Raw genomic sequence first — 21,525 nt, forward strand, 5'->3', positions numbered from 1 at the left:
CGACGATGCCCATGGAGCGTGGAACAGAGAGCCAATGGTCGTTGAAGCCTCCTCAAGCTTCCATGGAGCTTCAAACAGCTCATAGTCTACACATTAGATTTCATGGACAGAGAGCTTATGGAGCATCGTCATCCTTACAGCCACGCAGTGAAAAACTCTAGGTATGTACTATGCTGCCCTCTCACTAGTTGAAGATCTCTCTCTCTCTCCCTCACCCTCTCTCCCTCTCCCCCTCTCCCTCCTCTTTGGGAAGAGCTCTCGCCCTCTTGCCCTCTCTCTCTCTCACCCTCTTGCCCTCTCGCCTCTCTCTCTCTCACCCTCTCGCCCTCTCACCCTCTCTCTCTCTCACCCTCTCGCTCTCTTTTGAAGAGCTCTCTGAAGCTCTTGTTGAAGGTCTCTCTCTCCCTCTCTCCCTCTTTCCCTCCTTCCGCCCCTCTCCCCTCACAGTAACGAATTCAAAATGAAATTGAAAATGAAATTGAAATTAAAATTGAAAACTAAAATGAAACACTTTTGAAATTTAAATCTATACAAATCCCGCCTAAATTAAAGTTTAAATTTTAAAATTCCCTCCTAGATTTAATTTCCCACCTAAATTTCTTGAGGGCTTTTCTTCCCTTTAAATTTTTGGCACAAGGTCAAACTTTTTGTCCATATGCTTATGAGGAAATTCCCCAAGGAAACCCTCACAAAGATTTGACCTTGTGGCCAGATTTTTGTGAGTTGTGTGTCCAAAGAAGCAAGATGGCCAAATTTTTCTTCACGGTGACCATCTAGCCACGGCCAAAGATTTTATCATATGGTTAAATATTTTGAGGCAAATCCTTTTAGTATATCACTGGAATTGTAGAACATATCTTATGCAAATTATTTGACCATATGGTCAAAACTTTGCCCCTATTGCATAATCTTTATGATGAAGATTACACACCTTAAAACTTTTGGCCATAAGACAAGATCTTTTGAGCATATGGCTCAAAAGTTTGGCCATATGGCATAATGATTTGACCATATTCAAAATATTTTGCCACAAGGCACAATGTTTATGATGAAGTTATAACTTATTACAAAATAGCCAAATTTGTACTTGGTCAGATAACATACCTAAGGGCGTGTTTTTTTGCGGATGTGCACTAGGGAAAAAACGGTGTATAATGCGTGATCGACCATGCAAATCATATCCGATGGTGACAATACTTTGCACACACCTCAACCTACTTGAAACGGACTTGCGTGCAAACTGGAGCCCCCATCCGATAAGTACTAGTTTGAATAGCACACCTAGGACCGTGTTTTTTCATGGTTGAATGCGTGATCGACCATGCAAATCATATCCGATGGTGACAATACTTTGCACACACCTCAACCTAGTTGAAACGGACTTGCGTGCAAATTGGAGCCCCCATCCGATAAGTACTAGTTTGAATAACACACCTAGGACCGTGTTTTTTCATGGTTGTGCATGACACCAAGGCAAAAACAGTGTTTTATGCTTGATCGACAATGCAAAGCATATCCGATGGGCACAATATTTTGCACACACCTTCAGCTAGGTGGAATCAACTTACATGCAAAGTGGCATGCCCATCCCATAAGTGCTTGATCGGATAACATACCTAGCAACGTGTTTTTTGACGGATGTGCATGACACTAGAGAAAAAATAGTATTTAATGCTCGATCGACCATGCAAAGGATATCCGATGGGCACAAAACTTTTTGTACACCTCAACCTAGGTGGTATTGAAATGTTCGCAATGAGGCACACCCATCCGATAAGTACTTGGTCAGATAACACACCTAGCAGCGTGTTTTTTTACGGATGTGCATGGCACTAAGGCAAAAATGGTATTTAATGCTCGATCGACCATGCAAAGCATATCCGATAGGCACAATACTTTGCACACACCTTCAACTAGATTGAATAGACTTACATGCAAAGCGGCACACTCATCCCATAAGTGCTTGATCAGATAACATACCTAGTAGCGTGTTTTTTGACGGATGTGCATGACACTAGAGCAAAAATAGTATTTAATGCTCGATCGACCATGCAAATGATTCTCTTCAAAATGAGTGGTGCCCAACTTTATTAGATGGAGAAGATTTCCCATATCATATAGTGTTGAATTATCAGGATTTTAACGAGGTCTAAATGTCCACAATGGCCAAATAAGAGATCAACATGAGGAAGGTTTTACAAGTCTGCATCTCTAAAAAGTATTGCCACAAGGTCAAAACTTTGTCACATCCTTTTTACCTTATGGCAAATACTTGGTTAAATGTTTATGATGGCCGAAAATTTATCACATCTTTATGATCACCAAAGCTTCTTTAATTGTCATGATTTTGACAAGGTAAAACTATCCATAACACAAGGTGCCTAAAACTTGATCACTGGAATAAAATCCTGATGAGTGTACTTCCATCTAAAGTTTATGCCACAAGGTTAAAGCTTTGTCAAATCTTGTTTCGAAAGGATAGGGATGCAAAGTTTCTACCTTGTGGCAAAAACTTTGGTGGATGTGCACACACATACAATAAGGACCTGAAGGAGGTTTTGACCATGTGGCCTAATCTTCATGATGGCCAAAGCTTCTTGAAGTGTCAAGATCTTCACAGGGTCTAAATGTCCACAATGGCTACACAAGAGAGCAACCTTTCTTTGATGGGAAGAAAATCCTAATGAGTGTATATCCTTAAAAGTTTATGCCACAAGGCCAAAACTGTCACATCCTATTTCCAAAGAATGGGGATGCAAAGTTTCTACCTTGTGGCAAAAAAATTGGTGGATGTGCACACGCATACAACAAGGACCTGAAGGAGGTTTTAACTGTGTGGCCTAATCTTCATGATGGCCAAAGCTTCTTGAAGTCTCAGGATTTTGACAAGGTCTAAATGTCCACAATGGCCACACAAGAGAGCAACCTTTCTTTGATGGGAAGAAAATCCTAATGAGTGTATATCCTTAAAAGTTTTTGCCACAAGGCCAAAACTTTATCACATCCCGTTTCCAAAGAATGGGGATACAAAGTTTCCGCCTTGTGGCAAAAACTAAGCAAGAATTTTTAGACATTAGGTCAAACCTTAGAGAGAGAGAGAGAGAGTAAAAAATATTTTGTTCATAGTATCACGCGTTAAAAGAAAGTTTGCATGTATCTCTCAGGTCTGTATCCATGGCACCCATAGTTTCATCAAAGAAGGACATCCAAGTCATTGATGGTGTTAGTGGTGATAGTGTTTATGAATGGTATTTGGATGTCTATGATAATTGTGGGAATATGACACCAAGTGTTAACTTATTCATACTCAAGGATTTTGGAATGACCTTTGAGCATAAAGGCAGCATGGATGATGTGTTTGATGGATAGCAGGGAAAGAAGGAGTGGCTTGCAATGTGGTGAAGATGAAAGGGAAGAGTATAATATATAAACTTGATCAATCGGCATTTGATTTCACATGTATTAGTGATAAGGATGAGTATCCTTTGAAGAAGATGGGGTGGAATGTGGTAGAGGAACTTGTGTGCCCCGAAACAATTTCCTTGGCATTTCAAGCTATAAAAAATAGTGAGCTACTTGTTTCTCATTGAAAGGAAGGTAGGCAAGCAAAGAGGCAAAAGATAGATGAGAGAAGTTCTTCAAAAGTTGATGGTGGAGGTTCTTTGAAGGGTAAAGAAACATATGATAAGTCAAGAAATGATAGCATTGGTGGCAGTGGTGCTTCAAAAACACGTTATAGAATTTGCAAAGCCCCTTGATTCTCTGCCCCCTAAATTTTCATTCCATCCAGAGAGAAGTCTAGACAATATGCAGATCGAGTCTCTAGAAAATTTAAAGAAAGGAGTAAAGATGGAGGGTGGACTACATATCTATGAATAATACTTCCCATTTGGATCTAGTACAGAGTATCCTATCCAGATTGAGAGGTGTTTAGAAGCTGCACTACTATATGCATACCGAACTCTTTGTTGGGACCTCGAAACATATAACTATTGGATAATATTAGGATTGCATTCTATCATAGCTATAAAGCTATACATCAAGGGGACATCTACATGGTTTCTTGAAACAAAGCACCTGTATGCATTCAAAAATTCAAGAATTCTTGTTGATTGCCCTGCAGAAAAGTGCATTGAGCTGTCACAGATGACGAATATGGAATCATACCAAGTAATGAAGAATGCCCCTTGCCTTGAGCTGAAGAGACCAATGGATAGCATTCAGGTCTCCATCAAAACCACAACGGGGCTTTCCAAAGAAAAGTCCATTGTGACAACCATAGAAGGTAATGGTTCTTGGATATAATACCCATCTTCTTTCATCTTATTTGAATTCAATTTGACGTAGAGATTTTGCCGTGTGGTCAAATCTTCTTGTATGTTGCTTGTCTTAACACTAAGTTTTCCTTTGCAGAGATTTGTGCAATATATGGGTGAGAAATTTGCACAAAGGGATAGCCACATGGTGGTTAGCTCAAAGGGAATATTTGATGGGTGGATTGACATTATGAAAGGATATGCCAATCTTGAGCTCCCATCGCAAGATGATGGCTTAGGAAAGAAGGGGAGACAACCCTCACCATCAATATTTCGTTGTTTAATGGGTCTAACGGAAGATGAGATAAGATCATTGCAGGATGAGATCAACAAGCAAGGAAGTATCTTACTTCTAAGAAACAAATGGGACAGCAAGGATAAGCTTGATATGGACACAAAGGCCAGGTTGATGAAATAAGACCGGGTGCTTCAAGATGAGCTTGTAGTCCTCTTCAATAGTGTAATACCATAGAAGACTGAAGCTACACTGAAGCCTTGGGATCAACTAGTAAAGGATTACGACATTCACAGCAAGGTTTATTCCAAGTTTGTGGCCATTTGTAGTGAGTGGGTATGGAAGAAGCTCTCCCATGCTGATGCAAGTGCATTGCCTAGCAGTGCTAGGGACATTGTTAATTTTGTAGTGGGAAGAAAAAACAATCCTCGGGATGATTTCTTGGATTTGAAATGGCAAGTGCATGTGGTTGGGGCAAAATTGGAAGCCTTCGATTTAATTCACAATGTGTATAAAGAACCTATGACCATAGGTGTAGCTATGTTGGATGCAGCACATGGTGTGGATGGGATGATTTGGAATGCTTATAAGTTTAAGATGGTGTTGAAGTCACTGCTTGAGATGACAAGTGATCCAAAGAAATTCATGTGCTTGTCATTTGTGACAGACAGAAAAATGGTGGCATTGAAAGATGCTCTTGAGGATGTCTCTGGAAAGTACACTATGTTGAGAGGGAGTATCGACTATCTTCCAAGCTCTAACACTTTTGCTAGTGGTGCACATGATTCATATGTTGCGTTGACACTTGTTAGCAAGGATAAGAGTTTTAGTTCCCTTGATCATTATGTGAACCACCCCAACAAGCCAAATATTTCTGATTTTGAGGAAGTTGAGGATGATGAGGATGATGAAGGTTAAGATGAGGAATTAAGGGTTGCAAAAATGTTAATAAAGAAGAAAAGACATGTAATCACTGTTATAGTAGAGGCTTACACCGAGGAGCATGAAGTTGTCTTTGACATATTTGCTAATGGTGAAGCTTCAGTTGTTGCACTTACGAATAACAGAAGAACTATTGCAGTTGTATGCAATCAAAGAGATCAGAGGAGCATCGAAGCTCGTTGTTGGAGGTCACATGAAATTGCACACCCAAAGCCTGATCCTATTCGTGGTTTGTTGATATTCAACACTAGGTTTCATTAATTTTGGACTTTTTGTGTTGTTTTTGGACGAAGCCCAAAAATCCTTCCCAGATGAAAACTTTACTTTATGAAAATATCCTTCCCAAATCAAAATTTTACTTTCTGAAAATATTCTTCCCAAATCAAAAGTTCACTTTGTGGCACTATCATATTCACATAAAAATATTGTTTTTTCAATTTATACTTTTGCACCAACATGCAAGAATTTGAAATAATCCTATATTAGAAATTCTAGCTATATCTAAGTTATTTGTTAATTTAATTATTTTTAATATTTTTCCTTGACATTTTTCCTTCCCAAATCAAAAGTTCACTTTGTGGCACTATCATATTCACATAAAAATATTGTTTTTTCAATCTATACTTTTGCACCAACATGCAAGAATTTGAAATATTGTTTTTTCAATCTATACTTTATATGATTACATTGAGAGACGTTGCTCTTAGCTAGAGTCTTTATATCCGAAATGATATAGATTGAACATATGTTTACAATTTAAATTGTTGCTCTTAAAGAGCCTCAATTCGTGCCATCTGCATAATTTGACTCCCCATTATCTTATTGCTCAATGTCACGACAGTCCCTTGCCAGGTGCCATCTGCATAATTTGACTCCCACTTGTCTTGCCAAGCCTTGCCCCTTGGGTGCATTGACTCCCCATTGTCTTATTGCTCAATGTGATAGTCCCTTCCCAGGTGCCATCTGCATTAACTCCCTATTGTCTTGCCAAGCCTTAACCCTTGGGTGACATCCAGTGCAAAATATAGGTGCCATCTGCATTAACTCCCACAAGTTATCTTGCCAAGCCTTGCCCCTTGGGTGCATTGACTTCCCATTGTCTTATTGCTCAATGTGATAGTCCCTTGCCAGGTGCCATATGCATTAACTCCCTATTGTCTTGGCAAGCCTTGACCCTTGGGTGACATCCAGTGCATATTTTGACTCTCATTTGACATAGGAGGTGATGACTCTGATTATAATTGTCTTGGATTGGCTCCTTGCCTAGTACCCAAATAAAATCCTTCAATGGACTTCAATACAAAGCTTTAATCATGGACATTCTTCATTTGCGCTGTCTCCTTCTACTTCCTCCATGGCGAGCATCCTTAAAAATTCGTGTATATGCAAAATAGTTTGCTGTGGTATTTTTATTTTTCCTTCTACCTCATATCCCATGTGCTTCTTTGATTTCTTTGCCCTTGAATGCCAAGACACTATGATTGTCTTCGTCGAAACTTGAGAGACCGCTTCATCATTTGGGACCCACTCCTTCATTATACAATTAGTATATAATGTGTTGTTATCCATATTCTCCTTCCTGCCCTTTGGCTCATACCATATCGCTGTAAATGTTGTAGCTCTCCCTTGGTCATCTCTTTGCACATCAACTACTTTTGCAACCCAAAACTTCACATTCTCATATTCATCATCCGATGGCCGAACCACAACAAAACAATCGAGCTCTATATCTACTTGTGGCATAAACTCTCTCTTCTGCGGTCCACAATATGGATGTGGGAGTAATGATACAAATTCATTTTCAAAGACTGGAGCTGGGCGCAAATCGTTATGAACATTTGGCCAAAACATATTGCATTCTTCCTTGATATCCTTTGAGCCTCGCATTCTCTCAAGGTCCTTTATTAAATTTTGTGTCTTGTTAATTACAGTGGTAGTGTGTTCTCTCCAAGTAGGCTTCGAATCAGGATATCTCCGGAGCATTTCCTCTTTGTATGTAATAAATGCTTTTAATCCTTCTATTTCACAATTAGACCTCTCAATAAATTCTTGTATAGGAGCCCATGTTGGATACCTTTCCTTGCTAGGAATTGAAGTTAAGAGACTGTAAGGTTCTTTAGGTTCCCATTTTGTATCATGAGAATACTGTTGCCATTGCATTACGGGTTTTTCATCTTTTAAAAAAAAATGAAAGTAGTGTGGACTGGTATGACCTGTCAATGCATCACCACCCGTTTGTATGAAAGGTAGAATGAAGCTCTTCCAATCATACATTCTTTCGAGCCTCTCACATACTGTTCTTTCCTTACGACCACCAACTTGCATGCCACATCTTCTTACCAAGTCATCTATTGTCTCCACATCCATGCATTTAAGCTCCCTTGAGACTATGCTAAAAACCTGATCGATATCCTCATGTGTATGCCCAACATACAAAAATCCACATTCGACCTCATTGAAGATTCGATGAGCAACTAGCATGGAGTAGAATGCAAACATGAGTACATTCTTATTTTCTCGCCAGCAATTATCAGCTTGTATTCTCAAAGTCGGTGGCAGGCGACCTTTTTCTGCATGTACATTGCGAATTGCCTTCATAATAGATGTTACAACTTGATTGCTATCATGTAGATGCAAGGAATCAATCCATATATCTGCAAAGAACTTAATTCCATGCACTAACACTGCACATAGATGTGTCTTTAGAAAGTCCTTTCCTTGTAATTTAGGTGGAGTGGCAACAAAACAAGGCAATGTTGTTGTATTCTAATCCATGCCATCTACAATAAGGCACATGTAGTCATCAGGATGTGAAATAGCTTGCTCCTTCCAAAATGCATATTTTTGTCTGGAATGTCAAATAAGGTCATGATGAGATTTTTGGTTTTTTTTGTATAATTCCCTTTGATTTGGACATGTTGCACTCTCAATCGCTCGCTTTAAATCATCACAGACATTGCACTTTGACATGTTTTGCCTCCTTGGGATTTTAACATATCCAAAGTTCTTCTTCCAAAGAGTATACAAAGTATCAGAAGAAGCTACGGCATCCCCTCTTTGCCTTTGCTTTTCTACAATAGACTCAAATACTTCGAGCTTTGTCAAGCCCATTGGAAGGTGCATTTCACTGATCGCGTCACTGTTAGGGAGTTTGGTAGATATATGGGGTTGAGGCAAAGCATTTTCATGTATTAAGTCTTGCAAAATTGCTGCTACCCTGACAGTTGAGATTCTTGATTTGGACCTTCCTCTATTACCGTGAATGCTAAATTTGTTGCCGCCCTTTGCCTTGGTGACTAAATCCCAATATGTACCATGGGATAATCTAGTAATATTGCGACATGCCTTATTGCAAATCCTTTTTCCATTTACGAGAGGTTTTACCTTTTGTCTTGAATGTAGCCTTTTATTACCATTCTGAAGAAAGCAAGAGAGACTTGTGAGAAGGTATTCATTTCTTTCGCTTCCTCTTCTTTGCCAGACGTGTCCTCTACATTCCCTGATGTCTGCAAGATCAATGAAGCGCATACATCTTCGCTTGCAACATAGATATCCCAATGCATTTAACATGTTCTCCTCCTTCATTACTCTCTTCCTCTTTGGTTGCTTTTGTGGATCTGCCTGGATTTGCTTTCTCTTCATGCATATGTATGACTGTTTTCATTCCTCGTGCATGTTGTTATCTGTATTTATGCACTTCTTCTCCTCACATTTGTTTGTAACCAAGCATCCATGATTGGTCGTTGCATCCTTGTCCATATCACAATCAAAGTTAAATACTGAATAATCCTCTGTTGATCTCATCCTCATTTTTAACATACTCTTAGGACCATTCAATGAATTCAATATTGTACGAGAGTATTGAGAACCTTGAAACTCTTCCACTCCTGAGAGAACATCACTCATTGGGACATCTTGCATGGCTTTCACAAATCCACAAGCTTGATTGACACTAGGTTTGTTAATATGCATGAACTCATCCACACTTGACAAGACATCGCTATTGAAACCTTTTCCCTTCTCACTATGCAAGAATTCATCCACCCCAGATAAGGCTTCGCTTCTAAAATCATTTTGTTTCTCGGAACCAATGAACTCATCCACTCCAGATAAGATGTCACTTCTATAATTGAGTATATTGAAATAATCCACATTTGAAGTGATAGAGCCTGGCACATGGGCACGCTTTTTAGGTCCTTTGATATTGTAGTATACGTTGTCTTTATCATTGAAAACCACGTGCCTCTTTCTCATGTTTAAAAATTGTATGCTCCATCTCATATTCTTGCCTACCTCATAGTAGGGATCACATAAGGATGTTATGTTATCAACCATACCATCATCAGTGACTTTTAGAATCCTCATTTGTGCAAATGACCATTGCTCCACTTGTTCAAATCCCAATACTTCACCTTCTGCTACAGTCTTATTTGCAAATGATCTCATTTGTAAAATGTCCCCTATAGTAAAATCCAAGGTGGTGCACTTTGTATTCTTGATAATGTCTGTTGCATAAGTCTCATCTTTGTCCCATGCTATAAATGATTTGTTGGATGTATTGTAGGGCATAACATCTCCAAGTGTTTCCATATCTCCACATTTATACTTTAGCTCAACATGTGCGCTAAGAATCTTTGATACAGTAACTGCCACCTTATCTTCGCCAAGTCTTCGAAAGTGGCAAACTGAATTGGGATCACTATCATGGATTGTAGCAAATGCAACTACTTCTCTTTTGCTACATAAAATCACATCCATCCCTGGAACAAAATCTATAGCCATCTCCTTTGTGAGAGTCCTTCGCAAGCAAGCTGCAGTAGCAACAATTACATAAATATTAGTCTCTTTTTAATAATCTACTCATTTATTATAATTTTTAATTAGTACTTAATTTATTGGTGGGATAAGTTATCCAATTAAGTACTCATCAGATGGACATGCCAAGTTATCCTTTGCATGGTCAATCGAGCATTAAATACTATTTTTGCTCTAGTGTCATGCACATCCGTAAAACAACATGAGCCTACTAGGTATGTTATCCAATCAAGCACTAATGGGATGCATGTGCCACTTTGCATGTAAGTCAATTCCACCTAGTTGAGGGTGTGTGCAAAGTATTGTGCCCATCGGATATGCTTTCCATTGTCGATCAAGCATAAAACACCGTTTTTGCCTTAGTGTCATGCACAACAATGAAAAAACACGGTCCTAAGTGCAACTATAGACGCGCTATAGGAAAAGTATTATGCCCATCGAATATGCTTTGCATGGTCGATCGAGCATTAAATACCATTTTTGCCTTAGTGCCATGCACATCCGTAAAAAAACACGCTGCTAGGTGTGTTATCCGATCAAGCACTTATGCGATGGGAATGCCACTTTGCATGTAAGTCAATTCCATCTAGTTGAAGGTGTGTGCAAAGTATCGTGCCCATCGGATATGCTTTGCATGGTCGATCGAGCATTAAATACCATTTTTCCTTAATGCCATGCACATCCGGAAAAAAACACACTACTACGTGTGTTATCTGATCAAGCACTTATGCGATGGGTGTGCCACATTGCATGTAAGTCAATTCCACCTAGTTGAAGGTGTGTGCAAAGTATTGTGTCCAACGGATATGCTTTGCATGGTCGATCGAGCATTAAATACTATTTTTGCTCTAGTGTCATGCACATCCGTCAAAAAACACGCTGCTAGGTATGTTATCCAATCAAGCACTTATGGGATGGGCGTGCCACTTTGCATGTAAGTCAATTTCACCTAGATGAAGGTGTGTACAAAGTATCATGCCCATCGGATATGCTTTGCATGGTCGATCGAGCATTAAATACCATTTTTGCCTTAGTGCCATGCACATCCGTAAAAAAACACGCTGCTAGGTCTGTTATCTGATCAAGCACTTATGCGATGGGTGTGCCACTTTGCATGTAAGTCAATTCCACCTAGTTGAAGGTGTGTGCAAAGTATTGCACCCATCAGATATGCTTTGCATTGTCGATCAAGCATAACACACCGTTTTTGCCTTAGTGTCATGCACAACCATATAAAAACACGGCCATAGGTGTGTTATTCAAATAAGTAGTTATCAGATGGGGGCTCCACTATGCACGCAAGTCGGTTTTAACTATGTTGAGGTACGTGCAAAGTATTGTCAGCATCGGATATGATTTGCATGGTCGATCATGCATTATACACCATTTTTTCCCTAATGATATGCACATCCGCAAAAAAACACGCCATTAGGTGTGTTATCTGGCCAAGTACTTATCGGATGGGTGTGCTTCATTGAGAACATTTCAATACCACCTCGGTTGAGGCATACAGAAAGTTTTGTACTTATCGGATATCCTTTGCATGGTCGATCGAGCATTAAATACTATTTTTGCTCTAGTGTCATGCACATCTGTCAAAAAACACGCTGCTAGGTATGTTATCCAATCAAGCACTTATGGGATGGGCGTGCAACTTTGCATGTATGTCGATTCTACCTAGCTGAAGGTGTGTGCAAAGTATTGTGCCCATTGGATATGCTTTGCATTGTCGATCAAGCATAAAACACCGTTTCTGTCTTAGTGTCATGCACATTCGTCAAAAAACGCAGTCCTAGATGTGTTATTCAAACTAGTACTTATCAGATGGGGGCTCTAGTTTGCACACAAGTCCATTTCAACCAGGTTGAGGTGTGTGCAAAGTATTGTCACCATCGGATATGATTTGCATGCTCGATCACGCATTACACACTGTTTTTTCCCTAGTGGTATGCACATCTGCAAACAAACACGCCCTTAGGTATGTTATCTGACCAAGTACTTATCGGATGGGTGTGCCTCTTTGACAAAATTTTAATACCACCTAGGTTGAGGTATAGGAAAAGTATTATGCCCATTGGATATGCTTTGCATGGTCGATCGAGCATTAAATACCATTTTTGCCTTAGTGCCATGCACATCCGTAAAAAAACACGCTGTTAGGTGTGTTATCCGATCAAGCACTTATGCGATGGGAATGCCACTTTGCATGTAAGTCAATTCCACCTAGTTGAAGGTGTGTGCAAAGTATCGTGCCCATCGGATATGCTTTGCATGGTCGATCGAGCATTAAATACCATTTTTGCCTTAGTGCCATGCACATCCGTAAAAAAACACACTGCTACGTGTGTTATCTGATCAAGCACTTATGCGATGGGCGTGCCACTTTGCATGTAAGTCAATTCCACCTATTTGATGGTTTGTGGAAAGTATTATGTTCATCGGATATGCTTTGCATGGTTGATCGAGCATTAAATACTATTTTTGCTCTAGTGTCATGCACATCCGTCAAAAAACACGCTGCTAGGTATGTTATCCAATCAAGCACTTATGGGATGGTCGTGCCACTTTGCATGTAAGTCAATTCCATCTAGTTAAACGTGTGTGCAAAGTATCGTGCCCATCGGATATGCTTTGCATGGTCGATCGAGCATTCAATTCCATTTTTGCCTTAGTTCCATGCACATCCGTAAAAAAACACGCTGCTAGGTGTGTTATCTGACCAAGCACTTATGCGATGGGTGTGCCACTTTGCATGCAAGTCAATTGCACCGAGTTGAAGGTGTGTGCAAAGTATTGTGCCCATCGGATATGCTTTGCATTGTCGATCAAGCATAACACACCGTTTTTGCCTTAGTGTCATGCACAACCATATAAAAACACGGCCATAGGTGTGTTATTCAAATAAGTACTTCTAAGCTGGGGGCTCCACTTTGCACACAAGTCCTTTTTAACTACGTTGAGGTGCGTGCAAAGTATTGTCACCATCGGATATGATTTGCATGGTCGATCACGCATTATACACCATTTTTTCCCTAATGATATGCACATCCACAAAAAAACACGCCATTAGGTGTGTTATCTGACCAAGTACTTATCGGATGGGTGTGCCTCATTGAAAACATTTCAATACCGCCTAGGTTGAGGCATACGAAATGTTTTGTGCCCATCGGATATCCTTTGCATGGTCGATTGAGCATTAAATACTTTTTTTGCTCTAGTGTCATGCACATCTGTCAAAAAACACGCTGCTAGGTATGTTAACCGATCAAGCACTTATGGGATGGGCGTGCCACTTTGCATGTAAGTTGAATCCACCTATTTGAAGGTGTGTGCAAAGTATTGTGCCCATAGAATATGCTTTGCATTGTCGATCAAGCATAAAACACTGTTTTTGCCTTGGTGTCATGCACAACCATGAAAAAACACGGTCCTAGGTGTGTTATTCAAACTAGTACTTATCGGATGGGGGCTCCAGTTTGCATGCAAGTCCGTTTCAACTAGGTTGAGGTGTGTGCAAAGTATTGTCACCATCGGATATGATTTGCATGCTCGATCACGCATTATACACCGTTTTTTCCCTAGTGGTATGCACATCCGCAAAAAAACACGCCCTTAGGTATGTTATCTGACCAAATACTTATCGGATGGGTGTGCCTCTTTGACAAAATTTTAATACCACCTAGGTTGAGGTATAGGAAAAGTATTATGCCCATCCGATATGCTTTGCATGGTCGATCAAGCATTAAATACCATTTTTGCCTTAGTGCCATGCACATCCGTAAAAAAACACACTGCTAGGTGTGTTATCCGATCAAGCACTTATGCGATGGGAATGCCACTTTGCATGTAAGTCAATTACACCTAGTTGAAGGTGTGTGCAAAGTATTGTGCCCATCATATATGCTTTGCATTGTCGATCAAGCATAACACACCGTTTCTGCCTTAGTGTCATGCACAACCATATAAAACCATGGCCATAGGTGTGTTATTCAAATAAGTACTTATCAGATGGGGACTCCACTTTGCACGCAAGTCCGTTTTAACCACGTTGAGGTGCGTGCAAAGTATTGTCACCATCGGATATGATTTGCATGGTCGATCATGCATTATACACCATTTTTTCCCTAATGATATGCACATCCACAAAAAAACATGCCATTAGGTGTGTTATCTGACCAAGTACTTATCAGATGGCTGTGCCTCATTGAGAACATTTCAATACCACCTAGGTTGAGGCGTACAAAAAGTTTTGTACCCATCGGAGATCCCTTGCATGGTCGATCGAGCATTAAATTCTATTTTTACTCTAGTGTCATGCACATCCGTCAAAAAACACGCTGCTAGGTATGTTGTCCGATCAAGCACTTATGGGATGGGCGTGCCACTTTGCATGTAAGTCGATCCTACCTAGTTGAAGATGTGTGCAAAGTATTGTGCCCATCAGATATGCTTTGCATTGTCGATCAAGCATAAAACACCGTTTTTGTCTTAGTGTCATGCACATTCAGTCAAAAAACGCAGTCCTAGATGTGTTATTCAAACTAGTACTTATCGGATGGGGGCTCCAGTTTGCACGCAAGTCTCTTTCAACTAGGTTGAGGTGTGTGCAAAGTATTGTCACCATCGGATATGATTTGCATGGTCGATCACGCATTATACACCGTTTTTTCCCTAGTGGTATGCACATCCGCAAAAAAACACGCCCTTAGGTATGTTATCTGACCAAGTACTTATCGGATGGGTGTGCCTCTTTGACAACATTTTAATACCACCTAGGTTGAGGTATAGGAAAAGTATTATGCCCATCGGATATGCTTTGCATGGTCGATCGAGCATTAAATACCATTTTTGCCTTAGTGCCATGCACATCCGTAAAAAAACACGCTGCTAGGTGTGTTATCCGATCAAGCACTTATGCGATGGGAATGCCACTTTGCATGTAAGTCAATTCAACCTAGTTGAAGGTGTGTGAAAAGTATCGTGCCCATCGGATATGCTTTGCATGGTCGATCGAGCATTAAATTCCATTTTTGCTTAGTGCCATGCACATCCGTAAAAAAACACGCTGCTAGGTGTGTTATCTGATCAAGCACTTATGCGATGGGCATGCCACTTTGCATGTAAGTCAATTCCACCTAGTTGAAGGTGTGTGCAAAGTATCGTGCCAATCGAATATGCTTTACATTGTCAATCAATCATAACACACTGTTTCTGCCTTAGTGTCATGCACAACCATATAAAAACACGGCCATAGGTGTGTTATTCAAATAAGTACTTATCAGATGGGGGATCCACTTTGCATGCAAGTCTGTTTTAACTACGTTGAGGTGTGTACAAAGTATTGTCACCATCGGCGGATATGATTTGCATGGTCGATCATGCATTATACACCATTTTTTCCCTAATGATATGCACATTCGGAAAAAAACACGCCATTAGGTGTGAAATCTGACCAAGTACTTATCGGATGGGTGTGCTTCATTGAGAACATTTCAATACCACCTAGGTTGAGGCGTACGAAAAGTTTTGTGCCCATCGGATATCCTTTGCATGGTCGATCAAGCATTAAATACTATTTTTACTCTAGTGTCATGCACATCCGTCAAAAAAGACGCTGCTAGGTATGTTATCCGATCAAGCACTTATGGGATGGGCGTGCCACTTTGCATGTAAGTTGATTCTACCTAGTTGAAGGTGTGTGCAAAGTATTGTGCCCATCGGATATGCTTTGCATTGTCGATCAAGCATAAAACACCGTTTTTGTCTTAGTGTCATGCACATTCGTCAAAAAACGCAGTCCTAGATGTGTTATTCAAACTAGTACTTATCGGATGGGGGCTCCAGTTTGCACGCAAGTCCGTTTCAACTAGGTTGAGGTGTGTGCAAAGTATTGTCACCATCGGATATGATTTGCATGCTCGATCACGCATTATACACAGTTTTTTCCCTAGTGGTATGCACATCCACAAAAAAACATGCCCTTAGGTATGTTATCTGACTAAGTACTTATCGGATGGGTGTGCCTCTTTGACAACATTTTAATACCACCTAGTTTGAGGTATAGGAAAAGTATTATGCCCATTGGATATGCTTTGCATGGTCGATCGAGCATTAAATACCATTTTTGCCTTAGTGCCATGCACATTCGTAAAAAAACACGCTGCTAGGTGTGTTATCTGATCAAGCACTTATGCGATGGGAATGACACTTTGCATGTAAGTCAATTCCACCTAGTTGAAGGTGTGTGCAAAGTATCGTGCCCATCGGATATGCTTTGCATGGTCGATCGAGCATTAAATACCATTTTTGCCTTAGTGCCATGCACATCTGTAAAAAACATGCTGCTAGGTGTGTTATCTGATCAAGCACTTATGCGATGGGCATGCCACTTTGCATGTAAGTCAATTACACCTAGGTGTGTCGAAAGTATTGTGTTCATCAGATATGCTTTGCATTGTCGATCAAGCATAACACACCGTTTCTGCCTTAGTGTCATGCACAACCATATAAAAACATGGCCATAGGTGTGTTATTCAAATAAGTACTTATCAGATGGGGGATCCACTTTGCACACAAGTTTTTTTCAACTACGTTGAGGTGCGTGCAAAGTATTGTCACCATCAGATATGATTTTGCATGGTCGATCACGCATTATACACCATTTTTTCCCTAATGATATGCACATCCATAAAAAAACACGCCATTAGGTGTGTTATCTGACCAAGTACTTATCGGATGGGTGTGCCTCGTTGAGAACATTTCAATACCACTTAGGTTGAGGCGTACGAAAAGTTGTGTGCCCATCGGATATCCTTTGCGTGGTCGATCGAGCATTAAATACTATTTTTGCTCTAGTGTCATGCACATCCGTCCAAAAACATGCTGCTAGGTATGTTATGCGATCAAGCACTTATGGGATGGGCGTGCCACTTTGCATGTAAGTAGATTTGTGTGCAAAGTATTGTGCCCATCGGATATGCTTTGCATGGTCGATCGAGCATAAAATACCGTTGTTGCCTTAGTGTCATGCACAATCGTCAAAAAACACGATCGTAGGTGTATTTTTCAAACAAGTACTTATCGGATGGGGATGCCACTTTGCACACAAGTCAATAATGCCTAGGTTGAGGAACGTGTGAAGTCTTGTGTCCATTGGATATGCTTTGCATAGTCGGTCTCACATGATACACCATTTTGTTGCTAGTGTTATGCACAATCATTATAAAATCCGTTTGGAGGTGTGTTATCCGAACAAGTACTTATGAGATGGGTGCACCACTTTGTATGCAAGTCAATAAGACCTAGGTTGAGGCGTGTACAAAATTTTGTTCCCATCGGAGAAATGTAGATGCGATAATATTAGAAAATGCTCGGTATGTGTATGTGTGTGTGTGTGGCAAACAATTTTGACACAAAGTAAACACCTACTGCACAAATTATGCACTTCATACCTTGAGTAAATAAGCTTGTTGATGAGGATAAATATGCCCTTGAATAAAAGCACAGTTGTTGTATGACCACAATAGGATCGCTTTGACACCTGTGATTTTGCCCATATGTAAGTTTACAAATAGTATAAAAAATCATATAATAATATATTAATAGTTTGCAAATGTGTATAGCAAGTGAGTAATGGGAAGTGGAAGTGGGACTGAGGAGGGAGGAGTGGAATAGGATAGGGAAGTAATAAGGGTGTATGATAATAAGTATAAAAAATAGTGTAATAATATATTAATAGTTTTCAAATGGCAAGTGAGTAACGGGAACTGGAAGTGAGAGTGGGGAGGGAAGAATGGAATGGGAGAGGGGAAGGTAATAGGGGAGTAGGATAATAAGGGAGTGAAATGAGTGAGGGAGTTAATAGGGGATGAAAAAGAGGAGGGTGAGATGGGGAAATATGGAATTTTGGGAAATGGGAGGAGTATGGGACGTGGTGGAAATGTGGGATGGGAGTGGTGGCCATGGGGAGGAAGAAGAAATGGATGGATGGGGGGAGGGCTAATGGATGAGAGAGGGGGAGTAATGGGAGCCAATGGGAGAGGGGATAAATGAAAAGCCAATAGGAAAGAGGGGAGGAATGGAAAGCCAATAGGAGAGGAGGAGGAAAACCTAATTTTTCTTATATATAGTCTTCCTTCTTCATTCATTCTCCCCTCATTTCATTCACTGAAGCAAGAAAGCAAGAAAGCAAGGACAATCAAGAGAGCAAGGAAGGAAGAGCAAGAAAGCAAGAAAGAGCAAACTTACAAACTTTTTCCAGGTACTTGCAAAGTTTTTTGATTAATTTTTCTAGTTTCTTTTTTAAAATTTGAAGAGAGAGGAACTAGAGAGAGAAAGGTTTAGGGGAGGAGAAGAAGAGGATGGAGGGACTGGAGGGAAGGGAGGAGGAAGGGAGGAGGAAGGGAGGCAGAGGGTGGGGCTGAGTAGAGGAAGGAAAGGAGGAGGGAGGGGGGGGGAAGGGAGGGACTGTGTCTCCCATAGAGGGAGGAAGGGGGGAGGGGGAAGGGGGGGCTGAAGGGGGGGTTGGCGGCATTGGCGGGGGGGGGGAGAGGGTTGGGTGGGGGGGAAGGGGATCGAGGGTTGAGAGGGGGGGCGGCTGGCAGCGGAGAGGGAGGTGGGTGGGAGGGAAGGGGGTGGGAGGGGGCGCTGGCGGCCATGGCCTCCAGCTCGGGGGCGGGGAGGGGGTTGGGTAGGAGGGGCGGCTGGCGGCCGCGGCCGCCAGCTCGGGGGCGGGGAGGGGGGTGGGTGGGGAGGAAGGGGGTAGGAGGGGCTGAGAGGGGGGGGGGCTCAGTGGCGGGGAGGGGGTTGGGTGGTAGGGATGAAGGGGTGGGAGGGGCTGAGGGGGGGGCTGGTGACCGCGGTGGGTGTGGGGGGGTGGGAGGGGTTGAGAGGGGGGGGCTGACAGCCACAGCCGCCAGCTCGGGGGCGGGGAGGGGGTTGGGTGGGAGGGGTGAGAGGGGTGGGAGGGGCGGCTGGCGGCCGCGGCCGCCAGCTCGGGGGCGGGGAGGGGGGTGGGTGGGGCGGAAGGGGGTAGGAGGGGCTGAGAGGGGGGGGGCTCGGTGGCGGGGAGGGGGTTGGGTGGGAGGGATGAAGGGGTGGGAGGGGCTGAGGGGGGGGCTGGCAGCCGCGGCCGCCAACTCAAGGGCGGGGAGGGGGGTGGGAGGGGTTGAGAGGGGGGGGCTGGCGGCCGCGGCCGCCAGCCCGGGGGAAGGGGGGGTGGGAAAGCGGGGGGAGGGCTGGGGGGTTCGCGAAGGGGGGGGCGGAGGGCTAAGAGGGGGGGAAGGGGGTGGGAGGGGTTGAGAGGAGGGGGGGGCTGGTGGCCGCGGCCGCCAGCTCTGGGGGTGGGGAGGGGGTTGGGTGGGGGGGAAGGGGGTGGGAGGGGTTGAGAGGGGGGGGGGGGAAGCAGGGGGAGGGCTGCGGAGGGCTGAGAGGGGAGGAAGGGGGTGGGAAGGGTTGAGAGGAGGGGGGGCCGCGGCCACCAGCCTGGGGAGGGGGTTGGGTGGGAGGGGTTGAGAGGAGGGGGGGCTGGCAGCCGTGGGTGGGAAAGGGGGGGAGGGCTGGGGGGTCGCGAAGGGGGGGGAGGGCTGAGAGGGGGGAAAGGGGTGGGAGGGGTTGAGAGGAGGGGGGGCTGGCAGCCGTGGGTGGGAAAGGGGGGGAGGGCTGGGGGGTCGTGAAGGGGGGGAGGGCTGAGAGGGGGGAAAGGGGTGGGAGGGGTTGAGAGGAGGGGGGGCTGGCTAGCGGCCGCGGCCGCCAGTCGGGGGTGGGCGGGCTAGGGGGTCTCGAAGGGGGGTCTCGAAGGGGGGGGGATGGCTGAGAGGGTGGGAAGGGGGTGGGAGGGGTTGAGAGGAGGGGGGGCTAGCAGCCACGGCCACTAGCTCGGGGAAGGGGGGTGTGGGGAAGAGGGGGGGGAGGGCTGGGGGGCTGGGGGGTCGCGAAGGGGGGGTGGGGAAGAGGGGGGGAGCGCTGAGAGGGGGAGGGGGCTGGCGGCCACGGCCGCCAGCCCGGGGAGGGGATGGGAGGGGTGAAGGGGGTGGGAGGGTTGGGAGGGGTTGAGAGGAGGGGAGGGGGCTGGCGGCTGCGGCGGCCAGCCCGAGGGAAGGGTGGTGGGAAAGGGAGGGAGGGCTCCGGGGGGTCGCGAAGGAGGGGGGGGGAGGGTTAAGAGGGGGGCAAGGGGATGGGAGGGGTTGAGAGGAGGGGTCGCGAAGGGGGGCAAGGGGAAAGGGGGGGAGGGCTCGGGGGGGTCGCGAAGGAGGGGGGGGGGTTGAGAGGGGGACAAGGGGGTGGGAGGGGTTGAGAGGAGGGGGGGGCTAGCGGCCACAGCTGCCAGCCCGGGGAAGGGGGGTGGGGAAGGGGGGGGGGTCGCGAAGGAGGGGGGGGAGGGTTGAGAGGGGGGCAAGGGGGAGGGAGGGGTTGAGGAGGGGGGGCTAGCAGCCACGGCCACCAGCCCGGGGAAGGGGGGGTGGGGAAGAGGGGGGGAGCATTGGGGGGGTCGCGAAGGGGGGTGGGGAAAAGGGGGGAGGGTTGAAAGGGGGTAGGGGGGAAAAAGGGGTAGGGGAGGAAGGGGTTAGTAGGCGACGGGAGAGGGGGAAGGGGAGCGGGAGGGGAGGGGTCGATGGGGGGATTTTGGCGAAAGGAGGGAGGGGAGGGGAGGGGAGGGGAGGGGAGGAGTCGAGGGAGGAGTTTTGGCAGCGGAGGGAGGGGAGGGAAGGGGAGGGAGGGGAGGGAAAGGGGGGAGGGCTGGGTCAAGGGATGGATGGAGGGAGGGAGGGAGGGGAGAGGAAGGAGAGAGAGGAGAGAGAGAGGGAGAAGAGAGGAGAGGAGGGAGCAGAAGGAGAGAGAGGGGAGAGGAGGATTTGACTTACTATCATGAGCAAGAGCGACAAATAAGATTTGACTTACGAGAAGAATGAAAAGGACTTACGAGAAGAATGAAAAGGACTTGGCGACAAATAATATTTGACTTACGAGAAGACTGAAAAGGACTTACAAGAATCGAGAAGAATGTTGACAAAAGTATCAAGAAGAATGTTGAACACAAATTTGAATTCAAAAGGAACGTATGAGAAGAAAGTATAAGAAGAATGTTAGAAGAAAGTATAAGAAGAATGTTGAACACAAATTTGAATTCAAATTTATAATGAATTCAAATTTCCCTCTCTTTTTTGAAAATTCAAATTTATGCGTAGGAGGAGTGGGCTAGTTTTAACTCTCTCCTCA

The 21,525-nt window shown here is 44.0% G+C and overlaps 1 pseudogene; it reads left to right on the forward strand.

Moving 5' to 3' along the window:
* The first annotated feature begins 4,461 nt into the window (after positions 1-4,461).
* Positions 4,462-5,754, forward strand: LOC147897877 (uncharacterized; annotated as a pseudogene).
* The last annotated feature ends 15,771 nt before the right edge of the window (positions 5,755-21,525 follow it).

The sequence above is a fragment of the Dipteris shenzhenensis genome, chromosome 10, assembly GCF_047967505.1.
Source record: "Dipteris shenzhenensis isolate YYH24624 ecotype China chromosome 10, Dip_SZ_1.0, whole genome shotgun sequence".
Lineage (NCBI taxonomy): Eukaryota > Viridiplantae > Streptophyta > Polypodiopsida > Gleicheniales > Dipteridaceae > Dipteris > Dipteris shenzhenensis.